This window comes from Lissotriton helveticus, chromosome 10 (genome assembly GCF_964261635.1).
Source record: "Lissotriton helveticus chromosome 10, aLisHel1.1, whole genome shotgun sequence".
Lineage (NCBI taxonomy): Eukaryota > Metazoa > Chordata > Amphibia > Caudata > Salamandridae > Lissotriton > Lissotriton helveticus.
The window spans coordinates 527470152-527484939 of record NC_136071.1 but is presented as its reverse complement, the minus strand read 5'-3'; the positions used below and the strand labels follow the sequence as shown (position 1 = coordinate 527484939).

General features: G+C 49.7%; 1 protein-coding gene across 1 annotated transcript in view; it reads left to right on the top strand.

Annotated features, from left to right (window-relative positions):
* Positions 1-14788, top strand: part of LOC144785371 (uncharacterized) — a 337243-nt gene that overhangs the window by 185455 nt on the left and 137000 nt on the right. The window lies entirely within an intron of this gene.

Below are 14788 nucleotides of genomic sequence, written 5' to 3'. Positions count from 1 at the left end.
CTGTGAGGCCCCGAGGACCCCATCCCCCGGGCCAATGTGTAATAAGGGGAAGGGCCATGCAGCCCCCTCCTCGATTCTTAATAAGCCCCAGGGCCACCATCCTCCAGGACCGGACTGGATATAAATGGGAGTGTGACCTTGCGGGCCCCCTCCCTGAGCCTGTTAGGCCCAAAGGACCCATCCCCCGGGTCCAGCTCAGTAACTATGTCCTGGGGAGCCCACCCCCGGGATACAGTAGCTTACCTGACCACATTAGCATTGGCACAGAAACATATGTCTTCTTCATTTTTAAACCTCCCCTCGGGTGACAGCAGACATGCCTTACTTGTATGCAGGAGCACGGGCAGAAAAGATACTCAACAGCAGCTTTAAAAATGCTCCCGCCAGGGGCGTGGCTTCGAGGGCGAAGATGGTGGACGTGGCTTGTTAGAGCTCTCACCAGCCCGCTACAGATCCGTCATTTTATCCTGGCCCCCGAATTCGTATCCCGACCCATACTTGTAGCGGAGATAGAGGCTGGCGAGGGGTGCCCTCCGGTGAAGGCTCCAGAGCGCCCGGAGCATTGGTGGTGGAGATAGCGGCGGCGACACCCCGGGGCCTAAGCACGGCGTGTGAAGCCGGGGCCTCAATTTTGGCGGTGTCCAGCCGGGAACTCCCGGAGCCGGCGGGCAGTGACAGCGGTGGGACCCGCGGCCTGGGGCTTGCACCTGCAGCGGAGCAGACAGTGAGGGAGAGGCCGTACCCCACGACTGGAGAGTGAGTCGGGGCTGCCCGGATCCTGGAGGCGGACCGCGGCCGGCGTGGAGGCCTGGGCCTAGCGGCAGCGGGACGGCCAGTGCTGCGGCCCCCCGGTGAGTGATCCTGCTTGCTCCCTGGCCTGTGGGCTGTCACGCTTGCCTGCTTTTCTGGCCGGTTGGGGGCCCCCTGCCCCAGATCTCCCTGGAGATGCTGCCCGACATCAAAGGTGCAGGTAGACACTGGCAGAGGTGACGAGGTGGGCAATCGGCCCTTTGGGAGCTGCGACCCTGACTGGGCGGTGGCCTTACCTGGAGTGCCCTGTATGTGCCCCCCCCCCCGGAGACGGACTGAGGTGGTCTGCTGGTCCGAGACTGTGTGCCTCCCTTGCCTGATACTGGCGACGCGGAATCCCTAGCTGAGAGGACAGGTGCCTGCCCTGAGAACCGGGGCCACAAAAGGGAGCCTCACCATGACCAGAGGGGGGGGCGGGCTCGCCAAACAGGGCCCCATCGACAAGTTTACCGGACCGAGTGGGGGTCAGGGGGCGTCCGGTGGCCAGGGGTTGGGCCCGGACAATGCGGCGCTCATGGCGGCGATCACCCAGTCTAGGGACATGCTTGATGCCAAGATTGGGGCAGTTGGGGCGGACGTGACCCTATTGCGCCAAGATCTGCGCAACGCCGTTGGGCGAATTACTGAGACCAGATCCAGGATCTCGGTGGTGGAAGACGATGTTGGGACCCTGAAGCGGAAAATGGCAGCGATGGAAAACATTCAACGGGGCCTTGCGCTCCGTGTCGAGGATGCCGAAGGGCGGGCGCGCAGGAACAACCTACGCTTTGTGGGCTTTCCGGAGGGGTGCGAGAAGGGTAATATGGAACAGTTCCTAACCCAGTGATTGGAGAGTTGGCTCCCCCCGGAGGCCCTGTCCCGCTGTTTCGTGATCGAACGCGCCCATAGGGCCCTGACGCAGAAGCCGCCGGCGGGAGAGAGGCCCAGATCCGTGATTGCTAAACTCCTGAACTTTCACGACAAAGACACTATTTTGTGGGAAGCGAGGGCCAAAGAATCTCTTCATTTCGAAAATCAGAAGATTATGATCTTCCCGGACTACACCAGACTTGTGCAACAACAGCGGCACTCCTTCATTGCCGCCAAGGCGAATCTCCGTGGCCTGAAAATTCAATACTCATTGCTCTACCCTGCCCGCCTACGAGTGATCTTTCAGTCACGAACTCATTTTTTTGACTCCCCGGAGGACGTTTTCAAATGGACCGATGAGACGGTGAGAGTCAGGCCACATGATCAACCTGGATTGAACCCGGGACGTTCGAGGGAGCCGTCGCAAGACCGGGGGGACCAGACTACCGGGACCAGAAGGAATAGGAAGTCAAGATCTCGGAAACGATCCGCCTCTCGCAGTGGTTCTCCTTCTGCTGCACCTACTGACTCTGATCACTCTGGGAGAGGCCGCTGACTGGCTGTGGGGACGTATACCCTCAAATGTCTATCATGAACTCCGGCTCGAGAGGAGCTACTCCGCAGTGTTCCACTGTACCGAAGATTGACTGCTGAGTATACTGCTAAGGCTGGATTTTTGTAGTGCTATGTGTGGGGTTGTGGGGTAGGGTTCGGGGTGCTCCAGTACAGGGGCTACCTGCCTCCTGCGTAAGTGGGAGTTGTCTAGGGAAGGGGGGGGGGGAGTTTCTATAGTTCACAGGGGTAGTTGGGATCCATTGGTATGGTTGGCCTTGGGCGCTCTGTTTTGGGCCCGAGGTTGCCCATGCCGCGACAGATACTTCTGAGTTCCATGAGGTATAGGGGTGGAGGGCAGGGGGTTGAGGGGGGGTGGCTGTGGGGGGGGGGTGTAGTTTGGGGCACGTTGGGCAGAGGGACTGCCGTTGTTTTTTGGGGGTTCGGGGGTCGACGTGATTTTTGATGCTTTGCCAATGATGGTGCTGTGTGCCTGGGTGTGGTGCCAGGGTTCTGCCACGATTGCTACCTTTGACTATGGCTGATGCATCGATTCAAGGTTTCCCCAGGGAGTCCATGCGTGTGATAACTTGGAATGTCAGGGGGATGCTTGACAAGATCAAACGGGGGGCAATTCTGAGATGGGGGAAGAGGGAGGTGGCTGATGTATTATTGTTGCAGGAAACGCACATGCTGGGGACGAAGGTGCTTAGCCTGCAGAGGTTTGGCTATCAACAGGTCTATCATGCCAGGTTTTCCAGGGGGTCCAGGGGAGTTGCTGTGTTGGTGCATCGCAGGTTGGCCTATGTCCACGAGAAACAATGGATAGACCCACAGGGTCGATACGTTTTCGTCAAGGGGATGGTGGGTGCTGAACCTGTGGTTTTTGGGAGTGTCTACGCCCCTCCACCTTTGCAGTGGTCCTTGTCTGAGAAATTGTTTGCGGTGTGGGCTGATATCCCTGAGTCCTTGGCGGTACTGGGGGGTGATTGGAATGAGGTGATGGATGTGTGTGTGGATCGTCGGCGAACGCAGGGGGTATTGACAGCTGCTGCCCCTACCCGGTTGAATGCGATGGTGGAGGGAATGGGCTGGGTTGATGTGTGGCGTCATATGCATCCTAGGGCCCGTGAATACACCTACGTGTCGGCTGTACATGGTTCCTTTTCGCGCCTGGACTACATTTTTGTGCCCCGCGCGTCCCTGGATAGGGTACGGGAAGCTGGGATCTTGCCTAGAGGGCTGTCTGACCACTCTCCAGTGGCCGTCAGGATTGAACTGCTTACGAAACGTCAGCCGTTCCGGTGGAGGATGTCCTCGTGGCACCTTCAACAGGCCGGCTTCGTCCAACACATGCGGGGTGCGATTGCACACTACTGGCAGGAGAATCTAGTGGAAGATATAGACGCAGTGGTGGTCTGGGAGGCCATGAAGCCCAGGATTAGGGGGATAGATATCGCTTGGTGTGCAGCGGCCCGTCGGGAGCGTAGAGAGGCCATCACTGCGGCAGCCATACAGGTGGAAACTCTAGAAGAACGGTGCCGGGGTGGGGGAGACGATGTGGCATTGCGGTTGCTCCTGCAGGCGCAGCAGTCGTATGCGTCTGTGCTGATTGATGAGGCCAGGCAAGCGTGGCTGGCCACGCGCAGTAGAGTCTATCAGTGGGGGGACAAGTCCTGTACCATGCTTCATAGGCTGTGCCAATATACTGTCCGGCCGCACTCGCTGCCGGGTCTCACTGATGGGGAAGGAGTGGCGATCATGGACCCGGCGGCGCTGGCGGCGAACTTTGCCCAGTATTACATGGACCTATATGCCCCGCGGGACTGTCTATCGGCGGACGCGATTGATAAATTCATTGGAGACTTGCCACCGAAGGCGGTCTCTGACGAGGCCAGGGCAGCGCTGGACCTTCCCCTGACGGCGGAAGAATTGGGAGAAGCGTTGGGACAGCTCAACACAGGGAAGGCACCGGGGCCAAGTGGTTTCCCGAGTGAATTTTATAAACGATTCCAACTCCAATTGGGGCCCCATTACCTCCGTGCACTAGAGGCGGCTCGATCGCAGGGTAGACTGCCTGCGGACTGGCGACATGCCGAAGTTGTGGTCTTCCAAAAACCCGGCAGGCCCCCGGACAGACAGGACTCATATCGCCCAATATCCTTGCTGAATATCGAGGCTAAACTGCTGGCTAAGGCCTTGGCGAACCGCCTTCTCCCATATGTGACCGACTTGGTCCATCCGGACCAGGCCGGTTTCATGCCACATAGGGCGACGCGGCACAAAAGCAGGCGGGCGCAGGCGACGATTAATGCAGTTGGTGACACGGGGGAGAGGGCAGCTCTACTTCTAGCGGATATAGACAGAGCGTTCGACTCGGTCAGCTGGACGTACCTGTTCGCTCTCCTGCCTCGCCTCAACCTGGGCCCGGTGTTTATTTCCTACATCAAACTACTCTACACAGACATCACGGCATCTGTGCGTATCTCCGGTGCGATATCTGAGAAGTTCTACATCGGCTGGGGGACCCGCCAGGGGTGCCCGCTCTCCCCATATCTATTCGCGCTCGCTATGGAGCCCCTGGCCTCCTGGGTGCGTATCGACGCACAGATGCGGGGATTTGAATGGGGCGGTGCCCCCACGGATAGAATTGCACTTTATGCAGACGATGTCCTCTTCTTCCTTACGGACTTAAACAGATCGGGCCCTCGAGACTTGGAGATTATGTGTGTCTTCGGGGAGGTGTCGGGCCTCTATCGTAACCCACGTAAATCCACATTGTGGGTGTTGGGTGGCGGAGGTGTAGCGGACTCCTGGGCGTCGGAGTTGCAGGTAGCTGTGAGGGGCTTGAAGTATCTGGGAGTGTTCCTTTCCGACTCCGCGGCTGTTGCTTGGGAGCGTAACGTGGTCCCGGTGTGGGAGAGGGTCCAGACAGATGTTAAGACGTGGTCCCGGATGCCCCTTACTATCTTTGGTCGATCTGCGATCTTCAAGATGGTCACACTTCCGCGCCTCCTGTACCAACTGCAGAACCACCCCCACCTTAACGCTCCCCAGTGGTTTCGGCAGGTTAATTTGGTCCTGGGCCGCTTCCTGTGGGCTGGGGGCGCTGCCAGGGTAGCGCTGCGGACCTGCTTCCTGTCCACGTATTGTGGTGGCTTGGCCACGTCAGATATCCTGTCTTATCATCAGGCCTCTCACCTACTTGTACTTAATGAATGGTGGTATGGAGATAGGGGAGACCCGGCTTATGCCCTGGAGCGCTCCCTGATGGGTGACAGCATGCTACACACGATTTTATACTCGGCCAAAATACGAAGAAAGCTCCCCTGTGTCAGGCGTGTGGTGTTTTCTGTATGGCGACAGGCGCTGCGTCGCATGGGCTGGTGGGGCAGGCTTACGGCGGAGACCCCGCTGTGGCAGAATGGACGGCTTCCCGGGTTGGCCTCTTTGACTGGGTTCGGTGGATGGGATGCCATCGGGATCTCGTCACTAGGACATGTGCTGTCCAGGGTCACCTTGAAATCGTTCAAGGAGCTCCAGACTGAGTTCCATATGCCCACGTCCCAATTCTATCGCTATCTCCAATTTCGCCATGCGCTGGCATCTAACATTGCTGGCTTGGAGTCGCTGCCGGAATTCAGTCCGGTGGAGGCGAAAATCTTCATGGGAGACCTCGGCGATAAGAAGGTATCCCGAATCTATCAAACCCTGGTCACTCACTGTTCCTCCTCCCTACTTCCCCTTAAAGACGCCTGGGAGAAAGACATTGGACCCTTGGACGATGATGATTGGAGGGAGGCGCTGGAGTCCCCGCGAGGGGCTGCTATTGCGATGCGACTCCGCCTCATCCAATTCAAATACCTACACAGAGCCTACTACACCCGGGAGCGATTGTGGAAGGCGGGCCTGATTGTGTCCCCAGAGTGCCTGCGCTGTGGAGTTGAAAAGGGTACGCTGTTGCATACTGTGTGGTCCTGTGCTGGCCTTACCAGATTTTGGAGTGGTGTCTGGACCTGTCTGTCTGAGGTATTGGGATGGGACCTGCCCCGCACCCCTCGATTAGGGATTCTTCATATACTGGAGGGTGTAGGGGGGAATATATACAAGCGCCATCTCTTACTGCTGGGACTGGTGGTGGCCAAGAGGGACCTGGCACGGGCATGGAAGGGAGTGCGGGCCCCCCCACTGTGTGCTTGGAAGGCTGTCTTGGACTACTTTATGGGGCTGGAGCGCCCGGTGTTTGAAGCCAGGGGATGCCCCCGTAAGCATTATAAGATCTGGAAAAGGTGGGCAGAGTATAGGGGACTGCTCCTAGACCCTCCGACAGAACAGGAGGATGAATGGCAGGAGGCGAGTGGCCCGCAGACCTGAGGAGGTACACAGTACCGGGCACATTAAGACCAAGTGATGAAGGTTTACTATGATCACGTGCAACGGGTTAGGGAGGGATAAGGGGTGGGTAGTTGGGAAGTTGGGTGGTTGGGGATGGGGGTGGAGGGCAGGGGGGGGTTGCCTTACCCGTATCATTATTTGAGATTTGCGATACTGTAGAAACATGTCTTGATAGTTGGTGGCACTGTCCTGACTGTGGAGAGCCACATATATGCCTCTCTCTGATCATTAAATAAAATTTTGTTGTAAAAAAAAAAATGCTCCCGCCAGGTGTGAGTAGTCTTTTCTTTCCCTGCCCGCACTGCTGTAGGCAGGGAAACACACATTGCTCCCTCCCGGTAGGAGTTAACAAAAAACAGCTGCTCCCTGGGCCCACTTTTGGCTCAGGAAGGAGGCCATGTGATCCCCTTCCCTATATTTAAGTAATAGGCCCTTGGGATGTGTCCCATGTCCATTATTGCCTCAGTGAGGGGGAGCTGTGTGCTCTTCCCCTTAAAGGCCCCAGGGGATGGGTTCCCCTTGTGGTTCGGGGAGGGGTGCCATGCACCCCTTTACAAATATCTTTTGGATCTGGAGAATGGGGTCCCCGGGACCACTATTCGCTCGGGAAGAGGGCTATATGCCCCGCTCCACTTAATTTAAAAAAGGCCACTTGGGATGGGGGTCCCTGGGTTCGGGAAAGGGGACTGCGCTAATGGTTTGGATGCAGGGCTGGGCGCAGGCCCTGCAGCCAGCAGCACACACTGTACAGCCATAGGGCATGTGCGGCTTGGGGCTAGCTGCCTGCAGGGGGTTGGGCACAGGGCGTAGCTGCAGACCAGGCCCTGCGGCCAATCCTAAGTCATGCACATGGCCTTCAGCCGTTAGCTGCGTGATGTTGGCCGCAGGCAAGCCCTAAGTCCAACCCATTAGCGCTGTGCACGGCACGAGGTTGGCTTTACGTATGGTAATAATATATTATTTTATGTTAAAACAAAACCTAAAAATTCACTGAAAAAACAAAGGTTGAAGCAATGTTATGGTTAGGGGAGAATTTGAGTGACAATGTAACTTTTTGAATGTACAAAACCACTGAAATTCATCAGTTATAGTTAACTCAAGTAACAATAACTCGCGCCTTCACCATGCACTGCTAGTTACCACACTTATTACATCACTCATGACACCTTCTATGACTTAATTGATAATATCACTACAACATTTGCAATAAAAAATATGTAGAGTCTTCTAAAAGTAAAATTGGAACCCACACATGCGTTTTTAGCTCTTGAACGGCCACATTCTTGTGACCATTTCTTACAGTATTACTGAGTACAGTCTATGGGTGCATAACTCAAATGTCACAGTGTTTTCCCCTCTAGTGTACTCTGAGTAAGAAACATCCCCAAGTCATGCTCAGTGGCATCTACAGTAAGGCATATGGGAAACCTTAGTAGAAGTATTTGTAAAACTGGTGCCACCAACAACTCCTTTACTTTTTTTTTATTGCAAAGATCTGCTCCTCACCCCTTGCAAATTTGGCTTCAGTTTTGTACACAAGTAAGAAGTTCCACGATTGGGACGACTTAGACACAAATAAAGAACAGTATTCACAAAGACCACTTGGTCTCTACTGATGGATAAGGGGGCTTCCTTGACACTCATTATGGGGCACATTTACAAGAGATTGATGCAGCGCAGTGCTGCAAGCGATCTTGCTGTGCCGAGCTGTGTCATTAGGATAGTGCACGGATACATCGCATTTATAACACTACAACTCATCCTTGTGCTTTCTTCGGCATTGGTGCACAATAGGCAGCCTAGTGCCAATGCAGTGCCATTGTGCAAGGGTGCCTGCATTGCAAGGATGATTATTTTTGTGCAGGAAGGGAAACCTTCCTGCACAAAAACAATCATTGATGGTGTTTTCCTCCTTCTATGAGTACACATAAAAAGAGGAGAAATAAAGGTATTTCTCCTTGTTGCGCCACTCTTACGTCTCCCCAGGGGAGTTGTTAGAATCTGTAGCATTCCCAGGTTTACAAAACCATGTAAATCTGTAAATGCATCGGAATCCATGGGTGTTGCGTGGGAACACTGACAGAAACACCCATGGAATGCCCCTTCACACAGAGTAATGCGTGAAACGGGGCCATATTTAGAAGGTCATGAAAAGCCACACAAGGAGGCTTTGCGTGGCCTTGTAAATATGGCTCGGCATTGTGCGCCACTGGAGCATCAAAAAAGTGATGCTCCGGTGGCGCAGGGGCCTTGTAAATATGCCCCGATTTTCCGTCCTTGTCTCACACACACCAAAAACTCCTCCTGAATCACTATATGCTACTAGATGCTAATTGTCCCTTCTTTTATTCCATGAATAGTATGCTGTAACCCAGCAGTTGCTTGCTGGTTCCAGTCAAAGTGGCATTCTTTTGAATTTCTTTTAATCAAAATGAGGGAGATGGAAAGCCGATCTATTCAGTTTCCAGGGTATATTCAATAATCAATTGGGAAAGGATCACTTGTCCTGCACAACCTTAGGCATATTGCAGGAGCGGGGGGTGCGTCCCAAATTAAAAGACCCTCATGCACGTGATGGGTATGATGGTGGATTTAGCGGTGTATCTTGGTTCTCCGTGTTCTAATCACGTGTGTGCATAATCATCAGGTCGATCAGGTTATGCAACCTCCACCAGGAGGTATTTACCCAGGGTTGAAACAGTAGTGAGCCAGTGATGAGGAATCATTAAGAAGGCCCGGAAAACCAGAAATGAACTTTAATAGGTCTGGGTTCGGGTCTGGTAAACTCTGGTCCAGTGCATCTTAGGATATTTTTTTATGAGCAATGGATGCACTCAGAGTATAAGTAAAAATTAGTGAGAGGGAGGGAAGTTAAAAAATGGTCGACATGTTTCTGCCTCTTTTGCCTTGATAGGACTTATGGGCTTTCATCAGGACCGTTATGTGAATAACGTGAAGGTAAGGGGGTGCGATCAAGGTGCTCTAAATAAAGTGATAAGGGATAGGTATATTGACCTGTCTCTTGTTTTGAATGAGGTCACAATGTACCTGTGAGGAGAAAATAAACACAATTGTCTTTCAACACACAAGGGAGGGGGTACAAGGGGATACACACCTTGCAGAAATCTGCTCATCAAATCTATCCAATGATAGATTATTGTAACAACTAAAAAATGGCAATACTTCATTAAGCGGCTGCTATCAATGGCAAAGTCAACTCTCTCTTCAAAATCTCCATACTCAAACAAAGGGTAATGGCATTCTCAGAGGCAGGTGCTGCATGCATGTAATTACAGCGTTTGTACAAGTGTGAAATATATTGTGGTTTTGACCCCGTGTAATTCTAGGGTAGTACACTTCATTCGATGTCATTGTGAAATATTCAGCATGTATAACTCTAACTTTTCTGATTCTCACGAAGAAATTACATTTTTATGTGCAATATCGTGCCTCTACACACGTGTTCTCTTACAAACGTGCCCCTAACAGACATCGGTCTGTTCTCTGAGAAATTGTATATTACCTCGCGCGTATATGTAGCGCGCTCCAGTCGGGTGGGTATTTCTCCTTGTTGCGCCACTCTTACGTCTCCCCAGGGGAGTTGTTAGAATCTGTAGCATTCCCAGGTTTACAAAACCATGTAAATCTGTAAATGCATCTGAATCCATGGGTGTTGCGTGGGAACACCGACAGCAACACCCATGGAATGCCCCTTCACACAGAGTAATGCGTGAACCGGGCCATATTTAGAAGGTCATGAAAAGCCACACAAGGAGGCTTTGCGTGGCCTTGTAAATATGGCTCGGCATTGTGCGCCACTGGAGCATCAAAAAAGTGATGCTCTGGTGGCGCAGGGGCCTTGTAAATATGCCCCTATGTTCCGTCCTTGTCTCACACACACCAAAAATTCCTCCTGAATCACTATATGCTACTAGATGCTAATTGTCCCTTCTTTTATTCCATGAATAGTATGCTGAAACCCAGCAGTTGCTTGCTGGTTCCAGTCAAAGTGGCATTCTTTTGAATTGGCATGCTCCATCTAAGGTGATAAAGGTTGTAGAATCACTTGATTCTTCAGCTAAAGATGGGTTGGTGGTGATATGATCTTGAGTTCAACTTGGTGAAATATTTTGTCTCTCTAACTATTACCATCGCGTCATCGATGGTGTGAAGGGAATACATCTATATCACACAATTAAATCTTTGCAGGTCAATGCAAATATGCAACTATTTGTTCCTACTGCATGGTACGAAAGGCATAGGGATGACTTTGTAGGCTCATTCACATCTTGTGCCCACAACCAAACTCTCACATCAGGCAGTTCTTCCGTTACGCTCTGCGGCACATTTCTAAGCTTATGCTTTAAAAGTTGAACATCTTCCATTATTAATAATTAGAGATCCCTGTTTTCCGTTCTTACTGATTTTTACATATAAATACAGACAGAAAATATTTATTTTAGTGTCTGTATTCATTTTTAAATAAAGACGTAAATTGGGTTGTTTTTTTGGAGTAATTCTAAATTCTGTCTACCACGACTGCCAAGCCAAATAGCTGTGTGGGTTGATAGGAAAGGGTGTTAAAAAAAGAAATGGATTTAGTAAAGAGGCTTTAACAGCAGTAGATATACACAAGGCTGATACTGAAATTTGCATGTTTTGATATAAGTGCATTAATTTAACTTCAGCTGGTGTTCACAGCACTAAAACCTGGCAGGCATTCAAGCATGAGCGCATATTTATCAGTTAAATAAATGTGGACATATACTAATTTCAGCTTAATTTTCCACAAAGACCAAAATAAATATGGATGAATACAGATAAAATTAGCAAAAAAGAAATATTGATAAATACAGATAGAAATGTCAAAAAATAAATACCATAAAACCAGGAGCCCTATTAATAATGTGCTCAAATCCAAATAGCTCTTCCAACGTATCACAAAATGCTTATTCGTACTTTGGAAGGAGCACCTCCATCTAGTTGGAACTTCCTTGACCATCATCAGGTTGGTTTTCCATAAGCCCTCTTCATGCCCTGTATCATCCTTCCAAGTTTAAATTCTATAGATAAAATCCCTGGCGGAGCCATCCAAATATGCCTTGTCCCTTGTAAACCATGTGCATATTACCTAATATACCTCTGATTTGTATTTGGGCCTCAGACTACCCCATCAGATCTATTCTGAGTTCTAGATAACACCACCAGAATCACAGCCAGTTCTTCCACCTACACTCGCTCAAACATCCTTTCGGAAATAATGATAATGAAAGCTTCTGGGTACATTAATAAGCCAAGCACAATCCCATCAACAACAGTCTGTGCAATGGGATGTTTAAATTGCTTCTCGTTCATCAATTTCTTCTGCATGGCTATAATAAAAAACAAATTCTCCAAAGTCACCATGCAGGTTTAAATCCTCGAGTCCATATATAACAACAACAGTCCTCTAACATGCCTTTTAGGAACGGCAGTCTAGGAAGCTGCTTGTCTGATCAAAGTTATCCAAAGGATCCACCTCATCGATCTCTAGAGTGCGGTTATGGAATAAGTACAGAAATTCAGCTGAAAAAACACATTTGATGAAGAACATGGACTTTGCAACCAGCCATGAGACTGACCACTGTGGGTGGTAAGAGTTGAGAGTCTCCCAACCCAGGCTCTGAGCCCCATACAACACTCCATGGCCAGTCCTAAGCACACAACATATTCAGCATAGCATTTGGTAGGACATAACTGCCTAAATGTATAGTTTCCTGTATCAGTGTGTTATTGTGATGCCGTCTGTAGTCTTTGCTGGTGTTTAGCATTATCATCATCACATGGAAATTGCATCTCCTTTAGCAGGCTGTGTGGCATTTCAAACTTGATTCACTTGCACACTGAAGAAATCCAACTTCCCAGAATAAACCTAGGGCATATGAATGCAAACTCAACTCTGCAGCCCACTTAGTCACCAGTGCGAGAAGATCCAATCATATCAATCCTATCCAGACCACACTCAACTGGCTCTCTGTTGAGAGAAGGAGGAACAAATACAACCTGGATGCATTATTTGCAAGACTCTACACGCTGGCTCAGCCAAATACTTAACCGACAAGGTAATCATCTCAGAATCCTCCTTTTCCCTGAAGTACCGACTCTCTGCGAATGGAAACCCCTGCTTTAAAAAACATAAACAGAACTCTGAAACAAGCCTTAGCTAGGAATTCTCCCACTTTGTGAAATGCCTCCCCATAGGCTATTTGGAGCAACCTCTTCCATGATTATGTTAAAAGGGATCTAAAACTCCTCTTTCAACAGCATCTTGCACCTTAATAAATGTTTGCCCAATAATCTTTAACCTATTGGGACTTGCTCTTTGCTTGCCTCCAGGAAACAACACTTTTCTTATCTACACTGTCCTCCATTAGTCAGTTCTAGTTACGTTTGAGCATGCTCGCTCCTGAGCTCTTCTGTTTTGTTGCTCCCCTCTGTTACTTAATTCCGTATTTTTACAACTGTTTTGCTAAGCACTTTCATAACCATCAGGGTCGAGCTCGCACTTTAGAAGACTACACATAAATAAATAAATAAATAAATAAATAAACCTCCCATGCCTCAAAAGGACTGAGATAAATACACGGATCTAACAGAATTTCTCTAAAACCATCGCGCTGGCGTAGGGATCTGGGATCAGAGTTCAGATCTTGCCCCATGATGTATCTTTATCCTTCTACCGAGGGGATTATCTTTCATTCCGAAGACAATGAATGGCCACCAACCTCTTCTTTGGCAATGAAGGGCTATCAATGTTTTCACTGACAATCAATAACTATCAACATTTTCATTGATAGATTATGTACATTAAGAAGCATTACCTAAACTAGATCACCGAGTCATGCTGTTACTTTCCGACAGGTGAGTCAGATAGCGCCAGGGGTGTTCAACGTTTACTCACAAGGGTGTGGGCCATGCCAGATTTTCAGGCAAGCGACACTGGATGCAAACAATCAGAATGGAAGTTATTTGCATATCCTCAAAATAAGGCTTTGATCCATAGGTGGGCACCCTACACTATGCATTTTGTGAACTCAAAAAATATTGCTCACTTGGTTAGAACCCTCATACCCACTTTTAAATATTACAGTTGCCTTTATCATTTGTGAACTTCCTCCCCCTCAGTTAGGCTTTCTTCCATATGTAGAAAGCATATGGTCTCCCAGCTGGACTTTCAAAGGTGATAAAATATGACACACCAGGTCGAAGGAAACTGTCTTGCTGTTAGTCCTCCATTGCAGGAAGCAGAAGCCTCAACTGTGGTCAGTATGATCATTTAACACCTTCGCCGCTCAGCACATTCCCCTGCTGTGCTGGGGGTATGGTGGATTCAGTGCATTCATGACGAGCTGGGCTCGTCATGAGCGTGTGAGCGCCCTGCTTCATGACGAGCCCAGCTCGTCATGAGCGTGGAAGGGGTTAAAGCATCATAAATGCTGCTGGACCCGCTTATATGAAAACTGCGATTATGCCAACCGTTTGCAGGCTGCGCAACTTGTATGCGCTCAACTTGAGAAACTGCTAAAATCAATCTCTTACCTATGAAAGGTCACCACTTTGACCCAGATTTTATTGAGTTTTGTTCAGAAATTCAAATCATGTCAACCAGCGTTGGGCACCGTATTGCAGATCTCAGGATTCCAAGATAGCATACATAGATAACAAAGATAGCAATGTACATATGTGAAATGTGAGCCGTATGTAATCTCTGTACCACTACTTTGACCCTCATTACGAGTATGGTGGAGCAGGGTATCTGGTCGGGGAACCAGTGCCTGAACTACCCGTTGATGATATTGACCAACCAGCAGCCAATCAGGGTGAAGTCTTTTTACAGTGTGTACTAATTTGTTATTTTGCATTACTGGTTGTTACACACAGTTTACTGGCTTAATTGTAAGGTTTGATTAGGGGTATCGTTAACAAAACTGAAAAGCTTTCTACCAAACCTTTACCTGACCTCCTGAAAGGTGCTCTATAAGCCACTTGCAACAATTGTATGTGCTAGACCAACTATCCAACATAAATTATATCTGTTTAGGTTAAACCCATGGATCTTTGTTACTCTGACCATCTTTTGTTCGTCATCTATGCTGACTCTTTCAATTTTTCAATTCTTCCTTCCTGTTATTTATTTTTGAAA